The sequence below is a fragment of the Balearica regulorum genome, chromosome 1 (assembly GCF_011004875.1).
Source record: "Balearica regulorum gibbericeps isolate bBalReg1 chromosome 1, bBalReg1.pri, whole genome shotgun sequence".
NCBI lineage: Eukaryota > Metazoa > Chordata > Aves > Gruiformes > Gruidae > Balearica > Balearica regulorum.
In genome coordinates this window covers 5,269,582-5,289,648 of record NC_046184.1, presented here as the reverse complement: position 1 = coordinate 5,289,648, position 20,067 = coordinate 5,269,582, and positions in this window count along the sequence as shown.

Here is a 20,067-nt window from a genome sequence, read left to right as displayed (position 1 = left end):
GCAACACAGCTTCTCCCCAGGAACACCAAGGAGAAAGAATTCCTCATGGAAGGAGAGGGGCTGGAAGGAGAGCCTGGGGATTAGCCTTGCAGTTCCCATAGCTGCTAGGGCTGGCTGTCTTTCTCAGGGGTTGTCACATTCATACATTCTTGCCCTTCCTTTTCCAACCTGCTTTTGCATAGGCAAAGTAATTTGCAAGCCCATGGCCATTTTGCCAGTTGTGGCAACTTGCTATCCTGAGCAACCCCTGACATTTTCATGTTGGAGCTGGCCTTGGCTTCTTATTGCATACAGGTAGGATACACGGCACTGTGACTGGCTGATGCTCTCACTGCCGCACGCTTAGCGCATTGTTCCTGCAACCACAGATAAAGAAGATACCCTAATAGTAAGATTAACAGTTGTGATACAGCTCCCTCACTACCCTTTCTGGCAGTGCGTTGCCAGCTGACTACATATTGCCGCTCCAGTCACTGAAAGGTAATGTTAGCTCAAACAATGAGTCAGATTCACAAGAAGTTTCACAGTCTGTCATGCACTTTTTTTTTTTTCTTCATTGCTTTGTACCTGAACGGTGTTTAATAGCACTACCTTTCTCCCACCCACACGAGTGAAAAAGGCTAACTCATTCTTCCTCTCTCCTACCCGTTCTACCAGCTTTACACATCCTCTCTGCTTCAGCTCAGGTCCGCAGCATCTAACGTCCTCTGCTCCTGCTGCAACCCTTTTGCTTAAAGAGGGGACAAGGAGAAAAGGTGATTTGTTGGGCTGAATGGTGTCTATCAGTTCAGTTTCTAGCCCATGATGAAAATTTCAGTGGAAGTTAAACTGCTCTGGCATGTGCTTCTTTTAATTTCAGTGTTGGGAAGCTCTGAAATGATATTTACAGCAATTCAAAGTCACAAGCAACAGCTGCCAGATTAATGCTGAGCCTTTATTCATGGAATAGCTTTGCTATTCCTGGTGATACCATATGGAAACACACTGCAAAAACATAGCATAGGATCATACCATATTTCCTTTCCCACCTAGCCAATTCAGTTGACCAAACACTAACTTATTATCTGTATCGATCCACTGCAATGCACAGAGTGGGCAGGAAGCTGTGGCATCTGGAGAGAAACACCTGGGTCATAGGAGATCCCAGCCTCCAAAGTGCATCTTAGACCTTCTCTTTGGAGTGTGCTCTTGCCCTGCAGTAGCATGTCTAGTGACCAGCTGATCTTTGCCAAGATCTCAGACTCATTGAAACTGCCCTGATCCCGCTGCCCGCACAGTCTAATGCATCTACTGCACCTTTACATTTCTCCTAGGCATGGGTCAAACTACCTCCAGGTACAGAACAAAAGAGCAGGGAGGCTTCTCCACCTTCCACCAGCTGAAAAAAAAATATCCCCAGACACTATACAGCCAGCTGAGAAGGAGGAATACATAATCTTCATCCTCCAGGAAAGCTCCTCCTGCCCTTACAGATCTCCTAACTATTCACCAGTGGGCCAAAGCTGTTCCCAGCAGCAGAGACCCATTATCCCAAAGCCCCCACAGCCAGCTGTGCATTTCCCTCATAATAAGCTAGGTAATAACTGAAGGTCTGGCCTTGCGCGGCAGAGGATGCTGACCTCAGAAAATTCTTTGCAAACCAACCTGTACAATGGCAGTGATGTATTGCTGGAAGTGCAGTTTTGTGTTCGAGAGGAAGTCGCGTCTAGTAAAAGCTCTGACACCTGATTTGCTTGCAAACAATGCAGCTCCTTCTGCAAGAAGTGTCCCCAGGAGAGGAGAAAGACAGTGAGAGAGCTGCGACACGGGGAGCGAGCTGAGGAAACCAGCAAGGAAACCGAGAGCTGGAGCATGAAAGAGTTTGAACAAAGAACAAGGGCTGGGCAAAATGCCTTCAGATTCGTCAAAACCAGGCAGCCCCACAGGACTTCTCACAGGCTCAGATTCAATTTAGGAAATCATCATTTCAATGTGTTTTAATTTTGCTGTTGTTCTCTTTCATTTTCAGATGGGGTTGTCCTTTCAAACTGGACTCAGATACTTTTTTGTGATTGATATTCAATTTAGCATTCCGTTATTTAGTGTAAGTACACTGAAAAATTTCCTCCTGCTCAAACTGCATGTTTGTGGGTGGAACAGCCATGCACTTTTTTTTTCATTTCCTTTTATCTCATTGACAAAAAGCACTGAAAGTTTTTGTTTCAGATCAACTAAAGACAATTCTGAAAATAATTTGGCTTATCCACCCCCTCCCACCCAAAATCCTTTATTAATACATTTTTGGTAAGAATTTCTGGAGGCCTCAGGAGCTATAACCTTTGCCTGAGTATCTGTACCATCTACTTCTAGGAAATCTGCCTGTAAAATACAACTAGACAAGATCACAATCAGATGTTTCCTTCTCTGGTGTTTCTTCTTTAACTTTTACAGTACCAGTAATGCTACTTCCTTTTGGGTCTGCATACTGAAGAAGGAGCACGGCTGTGAAATAGTGTGATTTCAGAAAAGGAAACAAAAACTGTTTCCAGTCTGTAAACCCAAAGTTGAGCAGGGTAGTAGAAAGAGGCCACAACAGACTATAAAGAAATAGTCAGTGCTGCTCTGATTAGACCACTCATGCAATTATTTCTGTATCCTGTTTGGGATGTTAATAGAAATAATTCACGGTGTTAATAGGAATAAAGGTTTTGACGATGGATGCAAAGAATTGTGAAATGTCCAGGGATCTTTCTTACTTGTTCCTTAATTTGAAATTTACTTATGCCAGAAGTTTTTATAATCTTTCCAAATTTATTCCCCGTTCACCTAACTGTATGTCCACCTTGTTTCAGCCAATAATGTGAGGTGCTTTGTAAGAAGTTATCATCCCTTATCTGACAGTTACCATTTTTCTGCTGGGGAAACATTAACTGAGATTTGGTGGCCTAAAATAGTCCCATTTCTTTCCCCTTTAAATCATTTAAGAGTGTCCACTGTCCTGTTACTGTTCACACCTCAACTGAGGCCTCAGCTTCTGGCATTAGCTGGTAAGGTTTGCAGTATTTCAACACAAACTGGTTAAAGACTGCTTTATTGAATAATTATTTCTTGATGGCATTTAGTTTTATTTTTAACCCTTCTAGGATCTTGATCTTCGTGAGGAATATGACTCTTGGTCTCCAGGAGGAATAGGGCTGGGATAAGAAGTCCAACATCCATCTCATCACATTGATATCATGTGACAACACACTGTACAGACTACATTTTCTTTGATCTATTTTAAACTTTCTGCCCTTCATTTTTTCGCTGAAAGTCTCCTTGTTTTACTGTTTTGATAGAGGGTGGTAGTCCAGCTCATTTTGGTACTCCAGTGCCCATTTGGCATGCTTGCATATGGTCCTTGACAGATGGGTGAGGATGCATGAGTGGGTAATGTCCAGGACTATGCAACCAGAGAACTCATGGCATAAAGGAGGAAAGACAGATAGGATAAAGTAGATTCCGATGTCAGACCACCCCTGGAGAGGACGTGACCATCCCAACCTATGGCCAAAGACAGCCAGATGGAGCTGGCTAGTGGAACAAGCCTTTGGGTTAAGGATGAAGGGAGATCACAGCTGTGTGCCGGAACACTGTAAGTTCTAGCTTTGGCTGTGGGAAGATATGAAGATGGACATTTATGTGGTTGTGAGCCTCATAGGACTTCCTTTGTGAAACTGGATCTGAGAACACAAGTTCTCATCTGAGAATGCAAGAGAAAGTATGGGCACTGCAGAAGGACAAGCACAGGACTTGGTCTAATAGAAAGACAAGCCAGCAATTATGAGCCAGTCCCAGTTTCACTTTGAAGCCCAGAAATATAGTGGAACACATTCACTGAACAGTTTGTAAGGAAGCCAGGGAGTACCGAGATGGAACATGAGTTTGTGAAAAGCAAATCATGTCAAATCAATCTAATTCCCCTTAATGCTAGGATAGTTGGTATAATGAATGGAGGGAGGATGAAAATCTGATATAACAAAACTATTCTAAGGTTTGTAGCACATTCCTGTAGAACATTCTTATCAGCCAACAGAGCTTCTGAGACCTGGGTATGATCACTGAAAAGCAGGTACAGGACTACTTGTGAAAAATACTCAAAGAATCACTATCAACAGCTTGAAGATGTAGTAGGGGGTTTTGCTGTGTGTAGTATTGCAGAGATGTCCCCAGAGTTGAAAACCACTCAATGACAGACTGGGCAGTACCTATATAGAATCGTCATATGATGCTTTCAAGGGAGAATTTTCAGAAACTCCAGAGAAGATCAGGATTCATGTTTTCTTGGTAAAATGGAGAAATGGTCAGAAATCCAAAGAAGTGATGTTTAGCCCAGACAATAGAAATACATACTTGGGAACTCAAAGACAGAAATGCCTAACAGATGGGAGCTCTCTAGCAGCAGGGATATAGATGAATTGAAGAGATATGCTAGTGGAAAACATGACCTGCAAGGAAAGGTTTCAGAAAAGAGATTTGTTTAGTCTAGAAAGGAGGAGACTCAACGAGGACAATCAAGCTTTCCTCCCATGTGTAAAAGGTTGCTTTAGAGATGATAGCAACCATTGTTCTCCAGTGGCACTGAGGATAGGACAGGGAAAAGAGATGGTTCAATCTGAAGCAGGAAGGACTTAGGTTATCTATTCAGAGGGCATGCTGAATAACAAGATCCATAATCACAGAGTCTGAATATTAAGGGACATTGTGGAATCTTGTCCCACAGCCTTTAAGACCATGGTAGATGGTTATCAGTAGCCACTGCCTAAATATCCCTAGCTCCCACTTTAGAGCAGAGTGGGCCTAATGTCATCTTGTCTGCCTGGACAAAGGCATGAAACATCTACCTGTATGGAAGACAACACACCCTGTATTTCAGCTATGTAAATTTTTTCCAGTCTGAAGATGAGACTTTGCTTCAGATTTCTGTAATGTTATAACAGCTTCCGTATTAATTTCCCTCATATTTATCTTATAATGTAAGTTGTGCTTGTCTTTTGGATTTTCACTTAGAAGTGGTGGAAGCAGAAATAGTGGGGCTCTTACAGAATAGATTCACATGTGAACTCTTTTGAAAGGTAGAAGGGACTTTTCATTGCTCCTATCCGATTTCCCGTATAGACCTGGGATAAATCCACTTCGGTACTGAGCCCAAGTTTGTTAAATGAAGCACAGATTTCAGGAAGATATCTAACCCTATTATGAAGAAACATGAGAAGAAAAAAAAATACTGTATCAATTTAGTAATTTGTCCTGAAGTTGATCTCACTGACTAAAACACAAGTGAAATTTGTGAGGCTTCCTCTGCTGGATTACTGGAAGATCTTTTTTCATCACAGTCAAATTCACCTCAAGATCTACTAAGAAGAATGAGTCCTCCAGACTCTGATGGTCTGGTGTAAGGGCTATTGCAACAGCAGAAGTATAGTTACATTACTTTTTCATTCTTGGCCAAAGTTTGATCTAAATTATACTGTATAGAGGAAAATTTAATTCCCTATGTGTGTTCAGTGAAAAGAATCCATTGGAAGACTGTCACTCCCTTGGCATATGACTTCTCTTTCACTCTGTGGTACCATGAGGTCTTTCGTTCCATTTCACTTTACAGTCTCCCCATTGAGGAGCTGTGATTTATTGGCACAGGCAGACACAATATGAATAAAGCCTTTATGCTTTCTCATCTCAGATGTAACTGAAATGTTTGATATGGTGCTTAGAAATTCTACATTTTCACTCTAGATCATCCAACAGAATGTTCCCATAAAGTGCTAGAATTTTATTTAAGGTGAGTCAGTACAAAAAAAAAGCCAAATATCCCGGGAGGCAGGGGAAATGCAAAAGGGGAAAGGGGAAAGGGGAAAGGGGAAAGGGGAAAGGGGAAGGGGGAAGGGAAAGGGGAAGGGGGAAGGGGAAGGGGAAAGGGGAAGGGGAAGGGGAAAAGGGAAGGAGAAGGGGGAATGGAAAAGAGCTGTCTGGAGGTCCAGAAAAAAGGACACCTCTGTCCAATTCAGATAGGAAACTAACTGGAAAAACACTGATCAGAGAAATGAAAGTTACATACAGAACTGCTGTGCCAACACTGGGAAGAGTATCTGAAGAGCAAGAATACAGGTTAATTTTGAAGGAAGAGAAGGAAGACAAATGGCAGCACCAGCAAACAAGGATTTTTAGAATATCCAACAAAGATTTAGAAAGCAAGTTCATATCCTTGGTTTAGGCTTCTGTTTCTTATCAGCAGCTTTAGAGCTAGAGATGGGAACTAGAAATTATGCCAGCTGTCTAAAAGTGAGTTGGAAACTCACAGTAGAGCAGAGTGACCTTCCAGAAGATGTAGATTTGCTGTTTGGGCTGGATCCATTAGCAGGACCAAAAGAACCCTGCATTTAGGGCCAGATCCTGACCTGTGACAGGTCCACTTGCAAAGGTTATTCCTGAACCTGTGTTTCAGATCTGCTCCGCACAGAGCTTTTATAATTCACGAGCCACACACATCTCTGGGAACACAACTTGTGAACCTAAGCAGACTTGCTTCCATCAGGCACTAGCCTCAGTAAGCAGAAGGCCCTAAACTCTGTGAATCCATGTGTCTTTGGAAGAAACAGTAAGATAACAACCTGCTGAAAGCAAATATGTAACTTGGCGTCACACAACCAACGTCTCACAGCCACACCCAGCATGCCCACATGAAGACAAATTTGCTTGAAAGGGATAATGGAGGATCATTCCTATCCTCTCCATCAGAAAGTCAGGAAGGTCTGTTTTCATTTATATTATTTTATTTCTCCCCAAATGAACTGAGTTGCAATAACTCAGGCAGCCTAGGCGGCATTCACCAAAACACAGAAGGACTTCTGATATTAGCCAGTCCTCAGACCAGCATTTTCCCGAAAATCTGATCATTTAGCTGAAAAGCATAAAGAGACATTAAGGGTTATAAAGACACAGCCCTTGGGGTCTTTTGGCATAACTACCTGCTACACAGATTTCACCACTCTCCTCAGAAGCACCTGATACTGGTCAACAGAAATGACAGAATACCAAATATTTGATATTATCTATATTCTGCCATATTGACCCAAGCTGGTTTATGCCTGTGCAAACAGATTAGGACTACAGGAGATGGTGAGATTTTGCGGTCAATTTTCTATCATCATTTGTGGCATGACTTTGAGCAAGTCACTACCTTGTCCTGTGCTGTAGTTTCCCCATCTCTATGACAGAGACCTGACTCTATCAAGATCATTTCAGACTCACTAATATTGTTCCCTGGCATCTCTTTTTTCTCCCCCTAAAGAACATACCCAATCCATGAGGACTTTCCAAACTATATTCTCAACCTTTGAGGACTTTCCTTGGCAAAATTGTTATCAAGAATGAGGAAAGGTTTTCCATACAGAAAAATAAAACTTAGCTTTCCAGTTTGAATGCAAGTGAGGAAAGTGTCTGTGATTAGAGCAGTGAGCAAAGTTCATTCAGGAGCATCAAAGGTGGCCAAAAGGTATTGAATAATGAAGTAGAAAAATCCTTAAAAAAATTTAGAATGGATACAGAAAGTGCACAGAAAGGAGCTGAGAGGTGGAGGCAATGACAGTATCAAAGGAAGGAAGAAAGAAAGAAAAAAAATTGCTGTATGCACTCTTTCATTTACGTTTCATTTTCCCGATTACTATATTCATGGAGTTACTGAAAGACTGTATCAGGTGAATAACAAGTATGCTGTTGCCAGAAGTAAATGTCCAGCACATCTGTTAACACAGATTGGGCTGGACAACAACAGCAGCAGAAAAAAAAAAAAAAAAAAGGAAAAAAAAAAAAAGAAAAAAAAAAAACCCAAAACAGTTGTCCTGGAAATAGCAAAGACTTTTGAGATGTCAAAGACCTCTGTTAGGAATATACCTTGGGTAAGACATTATACAAATTTCTCTTACATTAAATAAACTGGCCACAGTGCAAAACATTAATTGAACTACAGATTTTGCATTGCCTATTAAAATATGACCTTTGGTGTTCTCTGTGGATATTATAGATACACAACAGTATATACATGTATAGTACAAGAGATGGCTATTATATATAAAGTCTGGATACCTATAACATACAGATCACGCCTGTGATGTACACATCAATATGTAATTTGAATTCACCTCCAGAATGCCTAATTCATCATGTTTCCAGAACCCAGGAGTTCCCACCATGTTTTGATGGAACCACTTCATTACATTTTGATGTCTTGAGGACAAAGGACTGAGCTGGGGAAAGGGGGAAGAATGGGCCCACTGAGGGTTCCCAGAAATGTGGTATAGTATCTATGATAGAAGCATACTGCTTCCTTGAACTTAAAAGCTTTAAGAAAAAAAATAAAAATTAATTCATCCTGGAAGAATTAATAATAAGGGGCAAATCTGTTCTTTCTGGTACTGTTTTTGCAGTACATGTGTCCCGGTTACATTTCTGTGTCATTCCTGGAGTGTGAAATTGAGAGCATGAAGCTATTAGTTTGGTGGCCTGCATATCAGGAAAGGGATGAAAGCTGTCTGATAACTGCCCTGAAAATTGACCACTTTCACTATCTGTTTGTTTGGAGAGAGGAATTTAAAAAAAAAAAAAAAATCCCAAACTACCAATGAAATAAAAGCTTAAAATCAAGATGCTAATGAGAGTAAAACACACTCATTTCATTCTCCCACAGCAGTAATGGTTTGGAAATGTGAGTGAGACCTAAGCATCTTTAGAAACAAAGGAGCGGGGAAAATAAGGAGGGAGGAGGAAGGAAGTGATAGCTGGGGAAAGGAAAAAATCCTCTGAGTTAAGCTCAGGTTGGCCAACAGAGCAAGGATGTCCACTGATGGGGTCCTACAAGGTTCACCATAGGATGCACAGTTATTTTCCACTGAGACACAGGAGGCAGCGGGCCCAGCTCTGCCCTCTGCTGCACCACCCAGTGATTTAATACAAGAGCCAAGAAATGACCTACAGGCCTGCGAGGGGTTTCGGTTTCAAAAGAAGGTATATTTCAGATGCAGATTTGTATTTCTGGTCAAAATAGAAGCGTTGAAGTGTGAGTAATTCAGCCCTGGCTGGATCGCAATATGCCTCTGTCAGAGATGCAGAAGGGTCTGGAGATCAAACATATTATATGGAGCTGGAGCAGCTCCCTCAGGGAATAAGAAGGACGTCTATACTCTACACAAGGGCTATACCTAGAGTCCTGCACCACAAATCAACTCCTAAATGCCACTTCACCACGGTGCATTGCAGAGGGCTGTCTCCCCAGGACACCCCAAGAGAGCTGGGAGCCAGCTCTCTGTGTACTTCATGCAAGGAGAGGGAGACTTGGATTGTGAGTAATTTAAAATACAACCCCAGGAGCCTGGCTGGCCTTGGCTTCTGGGCCTCCTTCAGATCCAGGGAGCTTAATGCTTGCTCTAAATCCTCTGGTGCCCCAGTCTTTAATCTCTGTGGCTCTCATTTCCCCACCCATCAGATGAAGATGCCTTTGCTCTTCAGCTTATCTATTTAAAATTTAGCCCTAATGTAGCTCTATTGCCTGCCCTGGAATTAGAGTTAGAAGAAGGTAATTAAACTCTATCTGTACTTGTCTAGCTGTTTATGTATATCAAATACATATCCCTCAATGAAAACTGGACAACTTCTGTTCTCCTGACTATCTTCTAGTCAAACTAAGAAACAAAAATGCTTTCCATTTTTCTGTCTTTTTTTTTCTGTCTTTTAATTCTGAGTAACAAACAAAGAAAAGGGAAATGATGACATACATACCCTCAGAAAAGGAATCCCAGGACAACTAAGCATTTCCTGCCTCAGAAATTCACCACCTTCACAAGTTCTGTTTAAGCACCCATATAATAGCTGTGAGTTGCCTATGTAAAACAGGAGAGTTGGAAGAAACAAGTCTTTCCTTGGTCTTTAACAGTGTGGTATTAATACATGAGAAAAAGATATACCTGGTCATTTATATTGACACCTACAAAAACTGCAATATCCTTGTTACCAAATGACAGGAAAAAATTGATTCTGAAATACAGCCAGTAGTGGAGAAGTGTCCTTACTCAATGCTTCTTAGTTGTTTTTGAGTCATAAATACATTTTTGTAAAGATAAAAAAAAGAGTCACCCTTAATTCATCTACAAGAAACTAAGCTAGATATCTTTTGACTTTTGTTTTTCTATGAAAACTACTAAGAAAGAAGAAATATTTGGGTCCTAAAGACTGGTTTCAGTACAGAGTAATGTTAACACAATGACCTGGGATTAGTCTTATTCTCTAATGAGTCTTGGCTGTGTAGTAAGTATTCATCTGACCTCGATTTCTTAAAATAGCCTGCCAAAAACAGAGACAATGACAACTGTAAGGTAACACTAATGTGTAACTGCCATTAGTGTCAAGGGAAGCTATACAAATGAGGGGAGAATGAATCTCATGTTATCTTGACTTTCATCTCCTGTCTGGTAAAAAGAAACATAACTAGCAACAAGGCAAGCTACCAGCAAAAGATCTTTCCCTAGCCTAATATCCATAGTGCCTTGATTAACCAGTGATGGTGGAAACAATACCAGCAGCAGAGCTGGTGAAGTACGATCCCTTTGTACTCAGCAGAGCCTTAATGAAAAGCTGGAATGACATCTCTGATCATAACATCTTTATCACTTCTCCAGCAGAAATTTGCCTCCTTCCCTGCAGACATACACATTTCCCATTGTTTATCCCCTCCAGCACTTTATAAGCTATATGAGAACATGGGCATTACATGGAAGATTTACAGTCTTTGGTTGATCTAGAATTTAGTTATCTAGTAAAAATCAATTGTGTGGGATCTGTCTCTACTTAAGGGAAGAAAAGGTCATTCATCCTATCAGTAGGTGTTTTCCCCAGGAGAAAGAATTTCCCTACTGAAGTGTCTGAATACAGAAGCTTAATCTCCCTGCTGAAGAGCTTGACTGTGGGAGAAAATACCCTTGGACAGCTTTGTGTAGCCAGAGACTAGGAAGACACTGTATGGTTCAAAACTGGGGCCCAGATCCTTTGATTTAAACCCATATTTCATGGGTCCTCTAACTTGAATCAGTTAATCAGAGGTGGATATGAACAGGAAAAACACAATGATGACACTGCATAGTTTTTGTCACTGGCAGAAAGGTGGTGATTGACATGAATCGTTACTGCAGAGTAAGCAGTGCATGAAACACACCATCCTACAGAAATATTCAGTATTCAACGTCTTAAACATATGTACCAATACTTTTTATATGTGTTGATTAGGATTTCATGGAGTTCATAATAAAATGGTGTATGTTTCATGCTAAGATATCCTAATTTTTTTCAACCATTATTATTAGATCTGCAACAAGTTTTCTAGAATCGTTACCCATGTAGACTTTCAGGACCGGACTTCCCTTGAGGTTGGATTTATCTCTCTATCCTGAAGCATCTATAACAGAGATGCCTACCTGTGAGCTAGTCACCCTCAGTTTCCTTTACAGTCAATAGAGAGGAAGAGGCGTCTAGAGGTGGTGATTCATCTTATCCTAATATAGATATCAAACAAGTATCAGATTAATTGCTCTCTGTAGATATCTGTTTATCTCTATTGACAATAAAAGGAGCCTAGAGTGACTAACTCAGACTTACCTGTCTGTATTTTGGTTGCCTACAGTTAGCTGAGATGAGATAAATCCCAGCCAGAGCTTCCTTTGATCAAGCAATTCAACCACTATCATGAAATGAAAAGGATAAGAAGGGCAAGAGCGGATGAACAGGAAGGACAGAGTAATTGTCTGTTGCCTGACCAGAAATAAACACACCAATGGAAGGATTCATAATCTTCCACTAGCCCAAAGATATCTTATTTTCCATTTGTCCAAACTGGACCTGAGAGAAAGACTGTATCTGTCCTCAGGAACATGCTCATAGCTCTTCATGATATAGCCTCTGTCGATAGGTCAGAGCTGGGGATCCCCCGTCTCAGCAAGTGTGAACACTATGGATTACACCCACCTGAATACCTAGCCCCTGACCTTCTGTTTCATGACTCGATTGATTTACACTTGTGGCTCAGATTTTCATTTATGATCCAACCTCATTGTGCTGTTACTCAGATGGGGGGAAAAAAAAAAAGATGTCAGAAATATGGAGGTGGAATGGGGTTTTCCCTTTTTTAGCTTGCTCTTACACCAGTATTTTCCCTACCACAACTTGAAAATGATGCTGCACTGAAAGAGGACGGAGCTAATCCTCATCTGTGTGTGCAGTTCCTAAGGGATAAACTTACAAGTCATTCTGTCCAGTCTTGGACAAAAATGGATCCAAGACTGGTGAGCGTCTCTACCTCAAGTGCTTTTCAGCTCTCAAGGAAAGTCTGCTGTTTACCCATCTTTTCTAGACTTTGATTATTTTCTCTACTTTCTTCTCATCCTACCAGAAACAATCAAACCAAAGGACCCTCAGCCTGTGTTGACTGTTTGAAAAAGGGGAGAAGGAGTAAGTCTGGCTTCAAAACGTTTTGACAGTTGGCATGGTAATGAGCCCATTCTGACTGAAATGACCTCATTGCTGCTCATTTTTCCTGGCTACCAATCGATTTATGAACCTTTTTTAACATCTAGAGAAGTGTTAATGAATCAAGTGTTTAAAAATAACATACACCAGGAGGCTGTAAATTACAGCCCCAGCATCCTTTGAATGAATTCACGTCCCACATTTCCAACACCCACCTGGTACCCGTCTGCTGCAACATGGGTGTTCATTCAGGGTCTGAATTTATTATCCACAAATATGTGTTTGGGGTTCCACCAAGTCTTGACTCATCAGCGTCCAGCTTGGCTGTCAGTCCTGACAGAGCAGAAGAAAGGGGAAAGAAAAGGATGATCAAGAGGGGGTGTTGCTGCTTGAAGAAGAGGAAGTAAATGGAGAACCAAGGCCAGCTCTGGCCATCCTGAAGGCAATGATGTCAAAGGAATGGCACACAGCAGTCAGTGCTGAATCAGTGCACCTCGTGTTTCAGGCTTGTCTTGAGCAACCAATTGGATCGAGTACCACTTGGTGTGGTTAGCTAAAGCACTAGCACTGACAATCTGTTTGGTATGGACTGTTTGCAGGAGTGAAAATTTGTAGATTGAGCTCTTAGGCTGGAATTCAGTTTGCCTGGCTGTCAGTTATGCAAACCTAAGAAGCAGAGGTCAGCTCACAGGCTGAGATGCTAGTAACCTGATATCATGTCAGAAAAGAATAAATGTTTTTCTGGACATCGACATGCATGTTGTGTGTAACTTAAAGAAGTAAGCTATTCAACCGCTCTTGGGACACTAGAATTGGGCTTATGTGTTAAGGCTGAGCAGCATTCTTTAAAAATAATGCTGACAAACTGGAATGAGTCAAGAGGAGAACAACAAGAAAGGTTAAAAGTTTAGAGAACTTGACCCATAAACAAAGGCTGAAGGGGCCAGGCTTCCAAGGATGAGAGTGGTCATCATCTCACCTATTCCTCCTGTAGTTGTGACATGGAGCAGAAAGTATATGTTTGAGCTGGGTTTAAATAAAGTAGCTCAGATAGTCTGGGCACAGCAACATGGAACACATCTACTTCACCTTGCTTCTCAGAGGACTTTTCAGGAAGCAAGCTTTGTAAACAACAGCCAATGTCATACTTGAAAGCTAACCCAGGTATGCCTATCTTTCTGTTCCATCAAACTGGACAAATCTTATGGATTCAACTCAGCCAAAAGTAAGGATAAATCAGGACTGGAAAACTATTCTGCAGGGCTCCTGGGAACGATCAAGTCAATCCTTCTCCTAATGATGTCAATGGCAAAGCTCGCACTGACCGAGGTGGCAAGGAGCTCGGCTTTAAATCTCTTTAATTAGAATATAAGAGTAATTTTTGTTAACACTTTGCTGAGTGGTGTGTGTATATATATATATAAAAAAATACCTACTTCTTACTGAAGTGGTTGGATTCTCATTAGAAACCAAGACACTGGCACTCAGGAAAGCAGGCTACACTAGAAGGACAAAAAAAACCCCAGACCAGCCCTGTGGAAACAACTGTATTTTGTGATTTGGTGATAATAATTAAATTCATCTCTTGGCCCAAAAAACTAATGCTTTTCCTCCCAACGGGCATTACATCCATTCCTTCCAGTCATCCTTTTGTTCCATCATAAAATCGAATGGTAGTCAATGAGTTGAAGCAAAGGGTTATGTCATACTCACCTGAGTCTTCCCTTGGCCACAGAAAAAAAGGTTATGCTATTGGACTATCCAGAGGATCTAGGATTACGTATGAATGAGTGAGGAGTACGTTGCCATTGGGATAACACCATCATCTCAAAACATGAGACCCATTAATTCATACCTGAAAAACTCCTGGTTTCAGACTGTGAGCAAAATTCTTCTATTTCATAAAAAAAGAAAGAACCATTCCTAACACGAAAAAGACAGCAGTCTTAGGAAAGCCAGGAAAGACTAGATTTCATGCAAAGTGTTGTAACAGATTTTGTTTCTGCCCAAAGGTAACCTTCTGCTTTCACACAGATAGATGCAAATGCTGAAAAATTTTCTCAATTTTCATGATTTTACTCCAGGTTTACAGTGGTGTAAAAGCACTGGATTTAACTCATTGTGTTGTTATTTTTTAATCCAAACCACCTCTTAGTAAAATAAATGCATTGAAAGGCTTACTGTGGGACCAACAGCACCTGTCAACCAAAGGGGTTTTCTGAAGAGTAAAAAAAAGAGACTTACATTTTTAACTAAAGTCGACAAAATTTAAGTCTTTGGTTAAAATGCCAAAATATCTTCGATAACACATTTACACACCTATAAAAACAAAAGTTCACTCAAAAATTCCAATAAATGGTCCTTAGGTTGTATAAGAGCCATACAGCTGCAAAAACATCAAATATGTCTCTGATAGATTTTAAAGCAACAGTCAAAGAAAATTCTTGTATACAACTTTAAACTCAGTTTTGTTTTGTTTTATTTTATTTTATTTTATTTTATTCTTTAAATTTGAACTTCTCATTAAATAAAAAGCAAATGTTTGGACTTGCAAGGAGAAACATCACTCCATCTTTAGTCTGAAGTTTCCATGTAGATCCCAAGATGTGCACAACAGAATTTCTTCTTTAGCTAGACAAATATGGGACAGAAATAAAGAAGAAATAAAAGAGGAAGAATAATTGTGAGTGAAAATGGCCCAAAATCCCATCCTCATCTGATGTAAATCTGCCTAGTGCTAATGAAGTGTGCAGGGTTACATCAGCTGAGGGATTAATCCAGGTCTCACATTGAATGCAAAATGAAAGCTGAGAAATGCCAAATGCCATCATGATATGAACACACTGAGAAAATAAAAAGGTAAACTGGAATAATGAGGGAAATGAGCTCTCCGCATTAAACAAGGCCCCATCATACACTCAGCGAAATCCAAGTCAAATAATGGATTCCAAAACAGCTTGTTAGGAGTGCAACGATTTTCCAAACTTTTACGTCCATATTTTACTGGACAATGTATGGCCTGAGTTTCTATTAAGCCATTATTACATTTTGCAGACATCATTTTGACACATTTTTGAACAGGCTGGAAGCCCTTGTTTATTCAGCTTTCCCCCTGGGCACTTCAAGAAGTTATTCTCCTGTAATTCCAGTTCTGCTTCACCTAGGTACACCTTTAACAGTCCTTGGTTTGTTATTAGCTCCATGACTGACTGAGGCAACTGGATTTTGAATCCTTGCCATCAAAGCCACTCCGTCAACACAGTGGTGACATAAGAGTCCATGTAAGGGAAGTTTAAAGGGAACAAAAGACTTTTCAAGCAGGAAAAAAAAAATGCTGGGACCTTCAAAACTAAATTCTTGCCAAAACAACAAAAAAAAGTTATAGGTAGGCTACAAAAAACCCAGAGACCATCTGAGTTCCGACATCAGCCATGCATTTTCTGTCCTTGGTGCTTCTTTGTGTATAATAGCTATAGACAGACCATCAAAGAGAAGTTGTCTTCCATAGACCTCAGTCAGATTAGACTTCATGGTGTTTAGAGCATTGATAATCATCCAGAGGACTTACTGTCATCAGTAATAGCTCAGATAGACTTACTGTACAAGCAGGCTGTCTGGAATAGACGAAGACAAGATAATAAGGTGTCATTCAGGGTTAGAAGAGTTGAACTAATTCGAGTATGTGTATACAATAAAAAAGTCTTGTTGAAGACAAAGCCTAGAACATAACATAAGAATGGCCATATCATGTGAAACCAAAGATTTAGCTGGTGTTAATCCTGGCTTCAGCAAAGTTCAATAGTAAGTGCCAAGCATAAGAGATGAGCATAGGAACAGGAAAACCGGAGACGTATATTCTTAGAAGACTGTTTTCTATGCTTCTAACAAACTGTGGTTCAAGGACCTCCCTAGGTAGAAGTGAGGTCTTTGCGTTAAATAACCTCAGGAGGATTTCTCTTTGATCAGTTTGTGCAGCTGCCATCTGCAAGATCCTGTGGCAGAGACTCCCATAGTTTAGCCACATGTTGTACAAGTAACCTTCTCTTTTTTGTTTGCGTTGTGGTTGGGACTAACTAGTTTCATTTGATGCACTCTACTTCTTTTATTGGGAAAAAAAAAAAAAGAGAAAAAACATTCCCTATTTGCTTTCTCCATGAACGGAGAAGGAAACTGTAATTTCATCTCTTTTGAAGGATGAACAGGTTTAGTCTGTTAGTCATTCCTTGTACAGAAACTGTTCCCTGATCTTCTATGTACTTTTTTCAGTTCTATTGTGTCTTCTTTGAAACAAGGAAAACCAGCACTGTACACAATATTCAAGGTGTGGGAGTACTATATATTTATTCAGAGTTATAGTGATGTTTTCTAGTTTGTTCTGTTCCTTTCTTAGTAGGTACCAAAACCTAATTTACTTTTTGACCTCTGTCAAGCACTGATCTGATGTTTCCATCTGTGGTGGGTTGACCCTGGCTGGGGGCCAGGTGCCCACCAGAGCCGCTCTATCACTGCACTCCTTCATTAGACAGGGGAGAAAAAGTACAACGAAAAGCTTGTGGGTCGAGATAAGGACAGGGAGAGATCACTCACTAATTATCGTCACGAGCGAAACAGACTGAACTTAGAGAGGAAATTCATCTAATTTATTACTAAGCAAAACAGAGTAGAGGAATGAGAAATAAAATCAACTCTCAAAACACCTCCCCCCACCTCTCCCATCTTCCTGGGCCCAACTTCACTCCCAGCTTCAACCTCCTCCCCCCTCAGCGGCACAGGGGGACGGGGAATGGGGGTTACGGTCAGTTCATCACATGGTGTTTCTGCCGCTTCTTCATCCTCAGGGGTAGGACTCCTCTCATCATTCCCCTGCTCCAGCATGGAGTCCCTCTCATGGGAAACAGTCCTTCATGAACTTCTCCAACGTGAGTCTCTCCCACGGGCTACAGTCCTTCACAAACTGCTCCAGCGTGGGTCTCTCCCATGGGGTGCAGACCTTCAGGAGCAAACTGCTCCAGCGTGGGTCCCCCACGGGGTCACAAGTCCTGCCAGCAAACCTGCTCTGGCATGGGCTCCTCTCTCCACGGATCCACAGGTCCTGCCAGGAGCTTGCTCCAGCGTGGGCTTCCCACAGGCCACAGCCTCCTTCAGGTGCCTCCACCTGCTCCGGCATGGGGTCCTCCACGGGCTGCAGGTGGAATCTCTACACCCCCTCATCCTCCCTCCAGGGGCTGCAGGGGGACAGCCTGCTTCACCATGGTCTTCACCACGGCCTGCAGGGGAATCTCTGCTCTGGCGCCTGGAGCACCTCCTGCCCGTCCTTCTGCACTGACCTTGGTGTCTGCAGAGTTTCTTACATCTTCTCACTCCTCTCTCCAGCTGCAAAAGCCCACTCTCTAGCTGTTTTTTTCCTTCTTAAATATGTTATCACAGAGACGCTGATTGGCTTGGCCTTGGCCAGCGGTGGGTCCGTCTTGGAGCCGGCTGGCATTGGCTCTATCAGACACAGGGGAAGCTTCTAGCAGCTTCTCACAGAAGCCACCCCTATAGCCCCCCCCCCCACCAAAACCTTGCCACGCAAACCCAACACACCATCAAAATATAACTCCAAGATTTATATTCCTAGTAATAAAAATCAGTTTCAAGGTGGAACCTGAATATAAATTCTCATTATAACCCCAGACTCAGATCTAAATGCAGCTCTGAATATCACAGAGGAGCCATCTCTGCCTCCAAAGACAGAAAAACAGAATCCCAGATACAAAGCTCAAGAAATTAGCAACTAAATGCAAGATCTGCAGAGCTCCAGATCTTAGGTTTTAAGGTTTTTGCCAATATTCAAAGACTATTACTGCTTGCCTGTTGTAAGCTAAGACACAGTATTAATATTCACCTAATGCCTGCCAAAATATGTATTTATCCTCAATATATAAGCAGAAATTGCCTAAAGTTTCAGAGTGTACAATTAACCTTTTACTTATATTTGTAATCCCCTCTGAGCAAAGTCACAAAGAGAAGCTTCTGACTGACCTTCTTCCACAGGAAGATCCCAGCTTCCAGAAAGAATCATTAGACCTGATTTCCACCTATGCTACAAACTCTGGGCTCAATTCACACTATGTCTTTTTTGGCATATGTCTATAAGAAGGACTTGGAGTGGGTGTAAACCTAATGGAATATTTTTTCCTTTCAGGCTGAAGACTGTGCAAGGCAGGACTTAATAGCAGCTAAAACAGGGCATTTTAATGTTTGGGGGTTTTTTTCTGGACTACATAACAATACTTATCCATTATAAAAAGACTCTGGATAAATAAAACACTTTTATTTTATGTACCATCAAGCCTATTCAAAAGTATGTGTAAAATTTCCTCTATCATTGCTTAAAGAGATTAGAGAAAATGTAGCTCCTTATGTTATTGTATATTTTACTCTAAAATTGGTCAAGTTTTGCTGACTGAAGTGGAATAAGCTTATAAGTGGAACTATCCTGAATAGCACATACTCATTTTGATACCAAGGCAGAAAGATAATGATGGCAAAAGACCCCGAAACAAGAATTAAAAGGGCTAAGGTCTGAAGTAGGCTTCACGTGGCCAAAAGAAAATGTCTACAGCATAGATATCTACAGCTGATCTGAAGTGTCCAGACTCCCTAGTAAGTCAATGAAGAGAATTAGGCACTTCCAGGCTGCAATTAATTTCATAATCCTAAACCAGGAATCTAAAATTAGTGATGAATCATGCTCTAAAAATTACTTTTTTTTTTTTTTCTCCAGTCTATATAAAGAAACTGAGGGTGATGAGCTCAGATGAGGACTTCTACACAGTAAATATTTTAAGTTAGCTGGGATGATTCCAGTTCCTTTCTCTTTGCTCACTTAAAATATTTTAGATCAGCAGTATCCTGATTAAAGGAGTTACACAAATAAAATATTCATGAAAGACTGTGTGGTGACAGCCAAGTCATTGGAATTGCTGTCACTGACTTTAAAGGGACATGAGTTTTGCCTAGGATGAGGCTCCTCCTCCTCAGTGTAGCTGTCTAAAAGTTCAATATTAAGCAAAACTAGTTGTCAAGATCCCTATGAAGTAAATGAAGATGTGCAGACCTGATTTTAGTCGTTCTGTTACTGGAAAAATGTCAAAGGTAAGTGGGATGCAACTGCTAGCGCCCATCTCTCATCTGGATTCATAGTAGGAATCCAGAGAAGTAGTTTAGACCAGACTCCTAATTTTTAGAAAGCTAAAGTTAATTGTAATGGATCCATATCTAGTGTCTGTTGCTGTGTTTCAGGGTTCTTTTTTAAATAATGGAATATTTGTAATATTTGAAAAAGAATTGCAAAATGTTTCTCTATTTCCATTGAGTTAAAGTGTTTGAAACTAAACCGAAAGTCTCTGTAACTGCTAATTTATGCAATGTTTCCAACTGGGCTAGAATATCACCCATCAAAGATACTCTCTCATTTCAAGTGACCTGTAAAACTCTTCATCATAAATAACATCCCATCCCAGTGCAGCGCCTGGTTCAGAAAGCTTGATTAGA